This window comes from Cricetulus griseus, chromosome 7, assembly GCF_003668045.3.
Source record: "Cricetulus griseus strain 17A/GY chromosome 7, alternate assembly CriGri-PICRH-1.0, whole genome shotgun sequence".
Taxonomy (NCBI): Eukaryota; Metazoa; Chordata; class Mammalia; order Rodentia; family Cricetidae; genus Cricetulus; species Cricetulus griseus.
Window position 1 is genome coordinate 66,966,712 of NC_048600.1, and position 15,465 is coordinate 66,982,176.

The 15,465-nt window shown below is 40.3% G+C and overlaps 1 protein-coding gene across 2 annotated transcripts in view; it reads left to right on the top strand.

Moving 5' to 3' along the window:
• Positions 1-15,465, top strand: part of Fstl4 (follistatin like 4) — a 684,516-nt gene that overhangs the window by 300,564 nt on the left and 368,487 nt on the right. The window lies entirely within an intron of this gene.

Sequence of the window (15,465 nt, forward strand, 5' to 3'; positions counted from 1 at the left end):
AGTTGCTGTCTCAGGGACTGGAAGGGCAGATTCTGATTAACCCTGAATATTCAGGAAGACATTGTACCTCTCTGCCTCCTTCAGTGGTCTTTCTGTCTCCCCTCGTTATTTTCAGTCTTGGTCAAGATTAATGTTGGAGGCCTATGTGCCAAATACCCACTAAGCAAGGTGTAGGCTCATTGTCATTTACATCAACACTACTCTGTGGGAATGTTCTAGTCCTGCCTAGATTTCATAGATACATAAACGGAAGCTTAGGAAGCTTAAATGATTTAACAAAGGAGACATCTGTGTGTTTGGGGGCATCTAGTGGGGACAAGCTTGGAGCCATCTGATCTGAAAGCCCAGCTCTTCATCTCTTCACAAGTATTTGTGGGTTACTTATTTTGTGGCAGGAGAGTGTGGGATGGTATTTCAGACACTGGAGTGGAGCTCTGCTTGGGTCCCTTCCTCCGTGTCCAGTAATTGGCAGAGTGTAGCCTTTTTCTTGATAAAACTGACATTGAGAATATACAAGACTGGGTTGTGCATAAAGAACAGAGATTTGCTTCATACAGTTCTGGAGACTGGGAAGTCCAAGAGCATGGTACCAATACCTGGAGAGAGCTTTTGTACTATATCAAAGAATGGCAGAGGGTATCACACAGTAAGAACACACACACATGTACACAACAGAGAAAACTTCAGCCTGATTTAGTCTTCACCGGGAACTCATTCCTGGGAAAAGTAGCCCATTCCTCTGACAAGACTCTTAGTCTGTGACCTTTTCACCCTATGGTTCCATCCATTCATGCTGTTACAGTGGCAATTAAGTTTCAGTCTGTTTTGGAGGGGACAGACAAATACCTTCTGTATTATAGACTATAAAATTTACAGTAGATATTGAAGTTTGTTCCCTCCATCCAGCAAACTTCCATTGTGAATTGTATAATGTCTTATATTTTATATTTTAAATGTCAACAGATGGGTATCAAATACATAACAAAGCATACATTTCCTGAGCACAGAGCTCAATTAAAGTGAACATGCTTGTGTGACCTGCACCAAAATCATGACATGAACATCCCTGACACCCCAAACCCTCCTACCTGTATCCCTCACTCTTCCCGAAGGTCACACTAATCACCAAATGGCTGTTTCTAGAATGCAAAGGAATAAGATCTTACAAATTGTTTCCTTTCATTCAATACTTGCTCGACCAAATCTCTCTTGCATTGCAGAAATTGGTTCTTTGGCATTGCTGTCAAGTTTTCCATTGTATAGTTGTGCCACAATTTATTTATCCATTCCACCATTGATTAACATTAGGTTTGGTCCCATTCTTGGCTATTATACAACAACCTTCGAGCAACAATGAGCATGTCTTTTGGTCCTGATATGATTGTTCTTCTTGTTCTTTCTTTCCAATCCTTATTTATTCTTTTAAATGTAGGACTCAAGTCTTTTCCTGCATTCAATCTATTTCATTATCTTTGGTTTCTGGAACTAAGGAGTTTGTGAACTTGAGGAGGTATCATAATCGCTCATTGTCTTGTATTCTTTTTTATTTATTAAATTTTTGTGCAATATATTTTGATTGTTTTCGCTCCCCTGGCTCCTCTTAGACCCTCCCAACTTCATATAGTTTCTCTCTTTACCCCTTTCCCTTAAGTCCAAACAAAGCTCAAAACAAACAAAATAACTCCAATGAGGCAACAAATGCTAAAACAAAAAGAAACAAAAAGCCCATCAAAAGCCATAAAGTTTGTTTTGTGTTGGCAAACTACTCCTAGGTCTGGGGCCTGTCTTGGAGTGCAGTGACACCCCACTGGAGAAAAACTTTCCCTTTGCAGCAGATATCTATTGCAGGTAGCTTCTTGATTAGGGTGGGATTTTGTGGGTCCCCCCATCAGTGCTGAGACCCTGTCTAGCTTGAGCCTGTGTGGGTCTTGTGCATGCTGCCATAGCCTGTGTGAGTGTACATGTGCACCAATCCTGTTGTGTCTGAAAGGCAGCTTCTTGGAGTCACCTGCTGCCTCTGGCTCTTACAGTCTTTTCACCTGCTCTGTTGGACAGTTAGTTACCTTCACGTCAGAAAAATAGATGTTACAGTAATTGTAGAGTTTAAAAAATATTTATTTAGAGGCAAGCAGGTCTCCATGCATTTGAGACTAGCCTCATTTTATATTGGGAGACCCTGTCTGTCTGTCTATTTCTATCCATCCATCCATCCATCCACCCCACCCACCTACCAAGTTTCAGGTACCCCAGACTAGCTTTAGACTCTCTTCTCCAGAGGATGACCTTGAACTTCTAACCCTCCTGCCTCCACCTCCCCATCATACTTAATTTATATCATTCTGGAAATGGAATCTAGAGCTTCATAGATTCTGAGCCAAGCACTCAATCAAACAGCTGCATCCCAGCCCCAAATATGTCTTTTAATGGGATTTAATACAGAGAATTGTTTAAAGGGTTTTTTGTTTGTTTGTTTTCATTTTTTTTTATGATCACCCGGTGCCATACCTTTAGCACACAGGTCTCATTCCTGACCTGCAGGATACAGGTCTCCTTCCTGAAGAGGAGACTCACGGAGCCAGATCTTTGACTAGTAAAGTCAGTCCTGCCATTGCTGATCCCCCAAGAGCTAAGAAATAAAAGCCACTCCCAATCTGTGCAAATATTTGGCATTTTAAAATACAGTTAAAAAAAAACATATTGTCGATTCTGTGGTACATAGTACTATTCCCTTGTTTAAGAGTGTGTAGTTCTTATCTTTTGCTCATTTTTTCAGCTAGACTATTTGTATGTTTCTTCCTTATCTACAGAGATAGTTTATCCTTAGTCAGGGAGATACACTTCAAAAGCTTTCCTGTGAGACACCTGTATCTGTTTAACCAGTTCTGTTAGATTCCTCTAAAAACCCATTGTGGGGCTTGGGGCATGGCTCAGTCAGCAAGTGCTTGTCTAGCATCCTAGAAGCCTTGGTTTCCCCAGCATCACACAGACCATGTGTGGTGGCACACACTTGTAGTCCCAGCACTGGGAAGGGGGAGGCAGTAGGATTAGTTCAAAGTCATCCTCCACCACATGAAATTGAAGCTTTTATATCTTTCACTATTCCCGTGGTACCTTTTAAATGAGCAAAAGTCTCTGTTTTGATCAAGTCCAAGATAATCAGTCTTATCCTTCCAGAGGCTCTTTCATCACCTACCACGGACATCTCCATCTTCTTAAAGGTCACCAAGATGCAGCTTGAAGCCACCCGTGGTTTCCATTTCATGACCCTTCACCTCCAGACTCACCATCCATCTGAACCTGAACTCCACCTATGTGTTGTGTGTGGGGCAGGAGGTTGAGATTTGCTTTTCTGCCATGTGGATGTTCCTTTGATATAGCACCATCTGCTGCAAAGACCATTGTTCCCTATTGTGATACAGTGACACCAGAAATGGAACGTGTGTGATTTGTTAGCATCTCTACACTTCCTTCCTTCTTTGATTTGCTTTCTTAGGAATTTATCAAGCTATTAATCTTTCCAAAGAACCAACTTTTTCATGGTGCAATTTTCTTTCCTTTTGTATTGATTTCTGCTTCTGTCATATTTCTTTCCCTTTGTGGACTTAAATTGTTATTTTCTAGTTTTTAAAGATAAATGCTTAGGTCATTCATTTTCAGTATTATCAAGAATGTCCTTTGAGTATGCATTTGAGGCTATCATTTTCCTCTCAATGCTGATATATCCCACTTGGTTTTTTGTTTTTGTTTTTTTTTTCAGTGTTAGGGACAAAACTCAAGACCTCATGTACCCTAGGAAAGTGCCCAGTCACAGAACTGACCCCACCCTATATCCATGTGAAAACCATTGTAACTTGATTGTTATTCTGCTCTGCAGAGCTTGCTTCTCATGTGATTCTCCCCTGTGGAAGTTATGTGGTGTACTTAAGGATCTACGGCCAAATGTTTGTGGGAATTTTCCTCACTCTGTTACCTGATTTCTACTTTTAAGTCTCTCTAATCAGAAAGTTACTCAGAAAGTTCTCAGTGTGGATCTTATTAATTTGAAACTTACTGAAGGGCCCAGCAATTTTTTTTCTTTATTGAGATACGGTTTCTCTGTGTATCCTTGGCTATCCTAGAACTCACTCTGCAGACCAGGCTAGCCTTGAACTTGGAGATCCACCTGCCTCCCCAGTGCTGGGATTAAAGGTGTGTGCCACCACCACCAGGCAAGGCTCAGCAATTTTTAATAAATGATCTATGAAGACTTCAATGAATATGTAGGGCAGTGATCATGTGTACCATTAAGTCAGTCTTCTTCATCATGGTGTTCATCTCTTCTGTATTTCTGTGTGTGTGTGTGTGTGTGTGTGTGTGTGTGTGTGTGTGTGCATGTGTCTATGTGTGTCTCTCTGTATGTGTTTGTGTCTGTGTGTCTATATGTGTGTGTCTGTGTCTATGTGTGTGGTGTGTGTCTGTCTCTCTGTTTGTGTCTGTATGTGTGTGTGTCTCTGTATGTGTTTGTGTCTGTGTGTGTATCTCTGTGTGTGTGTGTGTATGTGTGTGTGTGTGTGTGTGTGTGAGTGTGTGTGTGTGTGTGGTATGTGTCTGTCTCTTTGTTTGTGTCTGAATGTGTGTGTGTCTCTGTATGTGTTTGTGTCTGTGTGTGTATCTGTGTGTGTGTGTGTGTGTGTGTGTGTGTGTGTGTGTGTGTGTGTGGTGTGTGTCTGTCTCTTTGTTTGTGTCTGTATGTGTGTGTGTGTGTCTCTGTATGTGTTTGTGTCTGTGTGTGTGTGTGTGTGTGTGTGTGTGTGTGTGGTATATGTGCATATGCATGCATACAGGTGTACTCATTGATCAGAAGAGGATGTTAGATGGCCTGCTCTATCACTCTTACTCCTTTGAGACAGGGTCTCTTACTGAGCCTGGAGTAAGGCTGTGATCCAGTAAGCCTGAGTGATCCTTCTATCTCTACCACCTATGGTTACAAGTGTGCAGCCCCCTCTGTCTCGGTACATGGGTGCTGGGATGATCTTCATGTCTGTGCAGCACCCTTCCCCACTGAACTATTTCTCCAGCCTCTCTTCTACATTCCCACAGAACTCCATTTGTTCTGTTATTAACAGAGATTTCTTAAATTTAATCATTTTCGTGTCCCAAAAATTCTCTTCCTGACTCGTTTAGCTTTCATTGTATGTGTGTGTGTGTGTGTAGCAGGGGTAGGGGGTGAGGGGGTGGTGTTCTCCGATTAGGTGTATATATTATGAACCATCCTTTTATCAGTAATGCTAATTCTTGTTATAATTAATGTAGTATATCTGCTTTTAAATATTTTCGCATTCATACTTTTTATAGGCTTGTAGTTTTCATGAATCTCTTATAAATAGCATGCAGCTAGAGGTTTTTTGATTTTTTTTTGTTTTTGTTTTGTTTTTTCCTTGTTTCCTCCCATTATTCACTTGTCTTAGTTTGGAATGGACACTTTTTCTTATTGTTCCATTCCATTGGCCTCATGGTGTTACAATGTCATGGAAGGCCCCTTATGGGAAAGCTGCTTCCTCCTAGCCAAAGAATAAAATCTACCTCTTGGTAAAGACTTAATATTCCAGTTTGACCGATCAATCATCTGCCTAAGGGGCTTTCCCTCAGGAAGAGTGACCCCCTAAGGATCATGCTAAGGAGATGGTAGGAATAAGTATTCCTTTAATGAAGTATGTACCTGCCCTTCTCAGAAACCCTGCCCATGTAGTCACTTGTGGAGCCACAGCCATGCAGCTGGGGTAAGCCTGCCCAACTTTCTTTGTTACCAAAAAAAGGGATACCTTTTCTCTTTTCCTCGTTTTACCTCTCTTTCTATTCTTCTTCTTTCATATACTTTCCAAAGCCTGGGCATGCTTTCCTATACACTCTGGGTTTTCTCATTCTCTCCCCAAAGCCCTCCCCACCTCTGCTATGCAGATGTTTGGCGTGTTTGCTTACTGACCTCTGTGCCTAACTCAAAAGGCATGGCTTTCTCACTTCCCTTCTCTGTCTTCCTCCTCCAGGTAGCTGTTTTTATTTTAAATTCTAAAACAAGAAATCTACCCAAGCTTCCTTCTGAGTCTATTCTTTAAAACTCCCAAGAGAGGGGAGTCCAGCTTTCCCATAAATATGGTGCCCAGTGTGGGATTCCCCAAAATTTCCAGTAACAAAACTATTTATATTTTTAATTATTTTTTTGGGGGGTAGTTCTAGGAAAGTCTATTCCATTCCACCTTCTGACCTTTAGCGATCACATCATTCTGTAAGTCAGCTTTTACCAACAGGACATTACCGTTAAACAGTATTTATGCTTATCTTATAATCCTTTGTGGCTCTTCTTATTCTGGCTTGCTTAGCTGTGCATTTAGCTCAATAATTTCCCTTTTACTTGCATTTCCTTTTTGTATTGCTATTGTGAATCTGCAGCGGCGTTTCCTCTCAAGTTTGCTTAAATAGGAAGATTTATTTTAAATTTTGCATATGCTTCCTCTCGTGGGTGTGTGCATGCATGTGTGTGTGCGTGTGTGCATATGTGAGTGAAGGTGCCCTCAGAGGTCAGATGCTAGCATTGGACCCCCTGGATCTGGAGTTTCAGGTGGTTGTGAGCTACCTAGCCACCTGACATAGATGCTCAGAGCCAAACCCTAATTCTCTGCAAGAGCAGCATGTACTCTGCACTACTGAGCTGTCTCTTGAGCTCCAGTACCTGTTTCCTCACAGGATGTAGACTTCTGGGATTTGTTTACCATACTTTGAAGGATATCATTTCATTGTCTTCAGGCTCTACTTTCTCCTCAGAAGTAGGCATCACCCTTCAACTGCTCTTCCGTAGATGCGGCATGTTCCATCTCCACCAGCGTCTCTCTGGCTGGTCTTAAGATTTCTTTTTGTTCACAGCCTTTCTGCTACTTTGCTGAGAACCCAGGGATAGATTTCTTTGTATGGATTGTGGTTAGAGTTTGTAGAGGTCCCAAATGTCTGGCTTGCTGTCATTCATTAGTTAAAAGAAAATTTACAACCAGTCAGCTTTCAAATACCAATTCTTCTCAATTCCTTCTCTCCCTTTATTCTCAAGTTCCAATTACACCCATGTTTGACCTTTTCACTGGGTTATGAGTCTCTTACATATGTATGATTTTAATTCTTGTGGTTTTTTTCACCATGGTTCTCTAGTCTGATTGTTTTCTATTGACCTACCTCTCTTCCAGCTATTCCTTTTTGTTTGCTGCTATATCTGTTTAATTCTTTCAGTTATTTAAATTTCAGTTCAGAATGTCCTCTTGGCTCTTAATCAATTCTAGTTTTATGCTGAAACTTAGAACCCCTTTTCTATGTTTTTCTACGTTTTAGCCACATTTAGCCTGTGTCTGCTGATGCAGAGTCCAGATAACCAGTGGGTCTGCCTGGGTAGCCTCAAGTGTCGTCTCTTGGGTTTTAGTCATTTAATGCTGTCTCCTGTCATGCTTGGTCATTTTGGAATGGATGCTGGAGAGTAAGTGTAAGGAGCCTTAGGAATAACTCTTTTGGCTTTCTTGAGTTACTGTTGTTTCCCCAGGCACAGAGAATGCTTGCAGGTCATCTTGCTCTATTCAAGTACACAAATTACTTGAGAATATGGTGATCTTTTAAAATCTATTTGGGTACCAAGGCCATTCTTTCTTGGTTAACTTCTCTCTCCCTGGTATCATGTTACCATCAAAATCTGTACTTAGATTTTTATTTTTTGAGGCTTATTTAAAATATTTTTCATTTTTTTTTCAGCTTGAACTACATTTTTCTTGTTTCCAAGCCCCTTGTCCTGTGCATGCCCAGCTTAGTCATAGTCAGACCTCATAGGGGAGTTTTGTGCACACTAATGACTCACTTCTTGCTGGATCCCTTCTGCAGGATTAAAAAGAAAAAAAATAGAGAAATGTTTTAAATGGATCACTCTTCATATGATGTTGGTCATGGGTTAGCTGTATGTTTGTGTGCCACATGGATGCCTGATTCTTGTGTGTGTTTGTACAATACATGCATGCTTGATTCCTGCTGAGGTCAGCAGAAGACATTGGATCCCTTAGAACTAGAGTAACAGATGTTTGTGAGCCACCACGTGGGTTCTGGGAACTGAATCCAGGCCCTCTGCAAAGCTAACAAATGCTCCTAACTACTAAACCATTTCTTTAACCCCCCCCCCCCTTGCTGAAGTTTTTAATTTCCTCTGTGTAATTTTGGCAGGCAATATACACCCAAAAATAATCATTTCTTCTAATAATCTATTTTATTAGAGCATAAGTTTTCAAAATGACCCCTAATGATCCCTGGGTTTCAGTGATATTTTTTGTAATATCTCTTGCTTCACTCCAAATCTATTCATTAAATCCAGTCATTTCTAACTTTCTTTTGGATAGTTTGGCTAAGGTGTTGTCAATCTTGTTTATCTTTGAACAAAGTCTTTTGTGATTGATTTTTTCTTTCAGATTTCATTTCACTAAATTCAGCTCTAATTTTTATTATTTCTTTCTTCTTGCTTAGGGTTAAGCTTATTTTTGTTTTTCAAGGATCTTGAGGTAATCCATTACATGACTTGACTTGAGAGCTCTCTGTTTTTTTTCCTTTAGACATTCATTGAGATAAATTTACCTGTTAGAATGACCTTCATTGTATCTCACAATTTTGATATATTTCCATTTTCATTAGAATCTAGGAAAAATTACCTTCTCCAATTTCTTCAGTGTCTTACTGACTGGTCATCTCAAAGTCTCTGTATGTGTTATATAGTGTCTGTAATTTCTCTGGTGATTGATATCTAGTATTGTCATATTGTTATCTTATAAGGTATAATTCCAATTTTCAAAATTTAAGTCTTACCTTAATGACTGAAGGATTGTCCAAACATTGCAATGTGACAATTGCTATCTATAAAGTCCATGCTCAAGAACTGAGCAATCAGGCTACAAAAAGTTTCAGAAATGTTTCATAATATTTAAGCAAGCTTGTGGTTCCATGTTGGGCTACATTCCCATATTTGCCTGTATGTGCTGCTTATGGACCATGAACTTCAGGCCAGACATGCTGGAGATGCTGGACCTGAAATCTGTTCTGAAGAAAGTTCCATGTGCTACTGAGAGAAGGTTTGTTTTGTAGTTGCTGGATATAACATTCTGTAGATACCTTTTAAGTCCAGTTAGTTTATAATAGGAGTTAACTCTGAAGTTTCATTGTTGATTACTAGTTTGAATGACTTACATTGGTAAGAATGGAGAGCTCAAATTATCCAGTATTAGTATATTGATGTCTGTCTATTCCTTTTTGTTAAGTGGTGCTTGTGTCCTGTCATTTGGTATACCAACATTCAGGGAACATTCTTGATGTCTGCTTTACTGACTAATTTTTCCACTTGGAGTCTACTTTGTGGGATAGAAGCATAGGTATTGCTGCTCTCTTCCAGATTCCATTTGCTTAGAATGTCAGTTCCCATCCTTAAACTCTGTCTATATATGTCTTTGGCAGTGAACAGTGTTTCTTGTATTCAAGACATCTAGCTCACGTCTTTTAATTGAGGTCACATATATTCAGAGATATAAACTAATGTATATCCAAAATCCTGTCGTTTTGTCATTTTTCTGATGTTGGATTTTTTTTTATTAATTCCTTGCTTGCTGATCTATGCTTCTACTAGAATCTATTCTTTGCTGTGTTCTAATGGCTATTTTTGTTCTTTCGCTTGTGTATACGGTTCCATTAAGTTTTTTTCCATAATACTGGCTTACTGATCATGAGTTCCTTTATAAATTATACTTATAACATCTTTATTTCTTGTTCAGATCAAAGAACAACTATAATAATATGGCTTAGAAGTTGTTTTCTTTCAGGGTTTTGGAACACATCATTCTATGTGCTCACATTCTTAAAAGTTTCTGTTGGAAAAAGTCTCCAGTTATTCTGATAGGTTTACCTATGTAGCTGTGTTTATCCCCTGAAGTTTTCAGTGTGTGTTCTTTGTTGTGTATTCTGGTGTATCTGTTGTGGGTATAAAGGCCTCTTGTATCTGGATGTTCATATCTTTCTCAAGATTTGGGGTAGTTTCTGCTAGTATTTTATGAATATGTCTCTGTATGGCTTTAGTGTGTGCCATAGCACTTTATTATATAAAAAAGTTTGGTCTTTTAATCATGTCACAAGTTCTTACATGTCTGTTTATAATTTATTTTGTTTTCTATTAATTATTGTTTTCATTTCTTAACTTTGTTCTCAAACCCTAAAATCCTCTCTTCTTCTTAATCTCATTTACTGGCTTTGCAGTGAGTTCTTTTATTTGATTTAATGAGCTTCCCATATATAAGATTGCTGTTTGTCCCCCCAACTCTCTTTGTTGAGTAATCCATTAATATTCTTCATTGTATTACTTAGTTTTTCAGCTGTCTCCTTGTATTTTCTTGGAATTTATTGATATTTTTAAAAGCCATTCTTTTGAATTCTCTGTCTGGCATTTTGTCTACTTCAATATCTTGGTAGTGATTTGCTAAAGAATTATGACTTTGGGGATAAGTCATGTGGCCTTGGTCTTCTGTGTCTCTATGTTGAGATTTGTGAATCTCTTCTAATCTTATGTTAGAGACATTTTAGGAAATAGCCTTCTCTTGCTGGTGTCTCTGAACATAAACTTTCTGTGATGTGTGGAATGTATTTCTGATTGGATTTTGTAGTCTAGTTTCCCTGTTATCCCTTTTGTGAGGATCAGTGTATTTTGGCACAGTGCACACTATTGCAGAGCCCAAGTATCTGCTTTCTCCATGGATGTGAGAGTGTGGGGTCCCTCTACTAAATCAGGGGCATGTGACATGGACAACAGGTCTGTGGGTAGACTCAATACTACAGGATCTGAAGTGTTCTGGAAGCCACTTTCCTGCAGTGCTTTCTCTATCTCTGCTATAGCGCAGGTGGATGTCCAGGAGTGGGCCTTCAGGCCTCTCCTAGCCATGCCAATCTGGTCATTGACTTAGAGGTTTTTATCTTTTATATTCTTTGAGTTATAGAATTTGCTGCAGTGGGAGCAGGAGTGGGATGTGTGTAGAGCAATCCTGACTCTTAACTGGCTTAGCTGGACTAATTTCAGTGGCATTGTATCAGGATCACACTGAGTCATAATGGGGACACTGGCCAAGCTAGCATGACACTATTTGTTCTATATAGTTGTATATAGAGGGAATGAGATTACTGCTTCCCAAAGCATCGTGTGCAGGCACAGTCTCTTCATGACCACCTCTTGCCACAATATTTTAACCCTGAGAATCCCAGAACACCATGCAGCTCCCACATCAGCTGAGACCACATTGACTCTGCTTCTGTACCGGATCCCCTACCCACACTGTCTCTCTCTTTCATTCTTCCTCTCTATTGCTTTCCCCACCCACCCCTGAACCACCACTCTCTCAATACTAATGTGCTTGTTCTCACCTGTTCCAATAAGAAGACCATCGAGGTTCCTCCCAGCCTTGTCTGTCCAATATTACCTTGAGAGTGTCTTTCCCATCATCCACCTTGCCAGGATGCTGTTTACAAGCTGCTGGGAGCCAGGATGAGCTACTAGCTTCCAATCCATCAGCCTGGCTCCATCATCAGCTTTGGAGTCAGGTTTAGAGATTTTTATATCAACTGGCCACTGACCAAAATGAAAGGTGTTAGAAAAGTTTAATCTCTTCTCTCAGTTTAATCAGTAACAGAAAAAATATAAGTCAGAAACTTTAAATGATCAGGCAATACCCCTTCTACCTCATTTTTATTCAAATTTGAAGTAAGGTCTCATTTTGTAGTCAATGCTGGTCCTGGAGTTTTCACCTTCCTGTCCTGCCTCCAAGTGTATACAGATGTGATCCACAATGCCAATCTCTCTTGGTTTTATTTAAATGATATCAAGCCATGGTAATAGGAAAATTTCTAAATTCATTACATAAAGCTAGAATCATTTAAGTAACTAAGTCTATTAAAAGTTACACCAACCTCATTTATGATTATAAAATCATAGATGGATCAATATAAAACATACTTAAAAATCACTGCTGACAGTATTCAAGATCACATTTTTAAAAATATTTATTTTAGTTATATGTGCATGGGTGTTTGCCTACATGTGTATATGTCCATCACATGCATACAGGGCCTGTGGAAACCAGAAGAGGGCCTCAGATCCCCTGGAACTGGAGTTATAGACGGTTGTGATCTGCCACATAGGCGTTAGAAACGGAACCCTGATCTCTGAAAAAGGAACAAGTGCTCTTAACAGCTGAGTCATCCTTCTAGCCCCCATGATTGTGTTTTTAAAAGTTTATCACGAGTTAGAAAAGTTTATTCCAGAAAGATGGAGTATTATAAAATCTACTTCACAAGCCACCCCATTAATAAAGCTAAGGAAAACAATCATCTCCATAAATTTGGAAGTAGCACTTGATAAAATTCAAGACATATGTATTTTACTTTATTTTTTACTCAACAAATATGTATCAAGCACCTGTTCTTTTTACAGTCCTGAGGCTGCAAGTGCAAAACAGACACTGGCTCCATTCCAGCCCTCATACCAACAAAGGGAAACAATCAGTAAATAAGCGTGTAAGGGGATAGGTCACCCAGAGCATTCTTTACCTGAAACTCAATGTGTATCAATTATGTTAGTATAGTTCACACACCTCTGCTGAAGACCTGCTTCTTGAATAGAAAGACACTAAAGGTCTTCCCTTCAGAGTCAGAAAACAAGCTGAAAGTGCTCACTTGGTCTGCACCTTTTTTTTTATTTTGGGAGGTGGGGGCAGAGTCACATGCCATGCCTTAGGCTGGCTTAAACTCATTATGTAGTGAAGGCTGGCCTCATACTTGTGGCCTCCTGCTTTAGTCTCCCGAGTCCTGGGATTCACATGTGCTGCTGTGCCCAGGTTGCAGCATTTAATATCCAGCTAAGGAAAGCAGAACTGGAAATGGGCATTAAGGACAGAGATGAGATCGTTGCCATTTACAGAGTACAGGACGATGAACTGTATCTGCTTTTCATTGGTTATGAAACCTCAGCAGCTCATAAAAGCTGCAAATGAGAATCCCAAAAGAAGCAAAGAAGAGAGCTATCACAAACACTAGGGAATTTAGTCAAGTGGCTGGTTTTAAAATCAATTGCTGGGCCAGTTAGATGGCTCAGTAGGTAAAGGTGCTTATACCAAGCCTGATGACCTGAGTTCCATCCCCCAGATCCAAATGGTGGAAGGAGAGAACCAACTCCCACAAGTTGATCTGTGATGACCTCCACATGTGTGCTATGGTACACTTTCATCCAAAGAAGACACTTACTCACACTACAATTTCTGACTTTTCACTGGGGACCCAAAGTCAGGTCCCCATGCTCATGTGGCAAGTGATTTATTCACTGAGCCATCTCCCCTAGCCCTTAATACTCCAGAAAGAAGCAAATATAGACTTGAAGAAATGATTAGAAATGTCGTGTTATTTGAGAAGAAACAATATTATATAGGCATCAGCTTTCTTTAATGCATAAGCTTTATGCAACCACAAGTAATAATTTTGTAAGGGTTTTCTGGTAGCATAAGAGTGGACTATGTCTACCCCTTCATTCACAATACTACATGTGTTGGTTTGTAGGGGGTGGGGTTGCCAGGTCCAGGAACAGGCTGCTGAGGAGCAGCTTGGGAGAAGATGGCTTTGCTTTGGGCTTATACATCTCGTATCATCATCCCTGTCTCCATGCCACTGCTCTGAACCCTGACCCAGATAGTCCCTGCAGGGTCCAGTATTCAGGAGGTGCATTTGTTTCCTCATGTCAGTAGACTCAGTATTGCTGAGTGTTATGCTTCTGTCAGTTTACCCACCTTTGTGTGACACGGGTCTTCCACTGGTCCCCACTGGGGCTTTTCACTCAGGGGAGAAGTCATTTTAGTGGTCTGGGTTCATTTCTGTTGCTGCATAAAACATTCTACCTAAAGCAAACTAGGAGGAAAGGGATTTATTTGATTTATAATTCTAGATTATAATTCATCAGTGAGAAGAAAAAGAGGCAGCACCTCAAGCAGATAGTCAATCACATATCCACTGTTAAGAGCACACACACACACACACACACACACACACACACACACACACACACACACACACACACACACACACACACACCTTTGCTTGCTTGCCCATTCTGCTCAGCTAACTTTATTCACTGCTATATAATTCAGAATCCCCTTCGTAAACAATGATGTTACCCATAATGGGCTGGGCCCTTTTCTTGTCAAGTAACCATCAAGATAATCCCCACACACATGCCCAGAGGCTAAATGAGCTAGTTCATCCCTCAAATTTCTTAAGTGTGACTCTCTTCCCAGGTCATTCTAGGTGGGCAAGATGATACTTTGACCATCATAGGTAGGAAAACTTTCCAGTGTGGTCTCCTGTTCCACCTCTATTGTTGCTTCCCTCTCCTGGCTACACAAGGATGCTATACAAGAATGCCAAGGTGGGAAAGGCCAGGCCCCCTGCTTACAGCACAGTGCTGTTGAATGATCTTGGTGGGGAGAGGTTTGTTGTTTTCTTTTAGCAGACAGTGCAGAGCTCCAGTTTGTCTCAACCTTTTAGTCTTCATTTTAAACTGGTCATTTATGATGAGTTGTAGATTCTTCAGATCTGTCATGAAACCGTGGTTTGTGTTTCCAGCCTTCTCTCTTTAATTCTTCTCACGGGGACCTTCCTCTTCTCCCCTAGCCCACCGTATACTCACTCAGTGTGTGACCTCCTGTTCTCTCACCCTCTCATCCTGGTGCTCTCTCCCTTGATGCTCCCTTCCTAAAAATTTGCCCATTATTCAGTGCCATGTTCAAAGATTCTCTTAAAAAATAATTTTCCTTGTTTCCAGCTGAATTTGAAATGCTGGCATTTATCAAGGCAAATCGCCCTTTGATTTCTCAGTAATGTGTATTTCTTCTGAAGCTCCCTGCTCAACTGAATTTTAATGCAGACATCCCGTGGCACCTGGGTAGTTTCTGAAAGAATTTTCTTATTGCACTGCACAGAGCACAGGCATCAAGAAGATCCCTGAGACTAGATTATGTAAACCAAAGGGCTTAACTTAGCCCACTGACCATGAGATCACTCCTGCCCATGAGATCTCAGCCTTTGGGAACTATGTGTTGGCTATAATCATGCACTGTGTGACTTTTTTTTTTTCTGGGGGCCATATAATCACATATAGAGGTGAGGCTGAGCATAGGACCACATCCTAGAACTGTCCTTTTTAATACTTGGAACTGAACTGGCCCAAACTGCAAATGAAGAAGAGCCATGATTAACAATGCATTTTTAAAGGTTTAATTTTTATTTTTAATTACATGTATGTATGTGTTGGGTGTTAGAATGTATCCATATGAGTGTAGTTGCTGGAGGAGGCCAAATGATAGGGTCAGATTCCCTGGGGCTGGAGTCACAGGTGAACTGCCA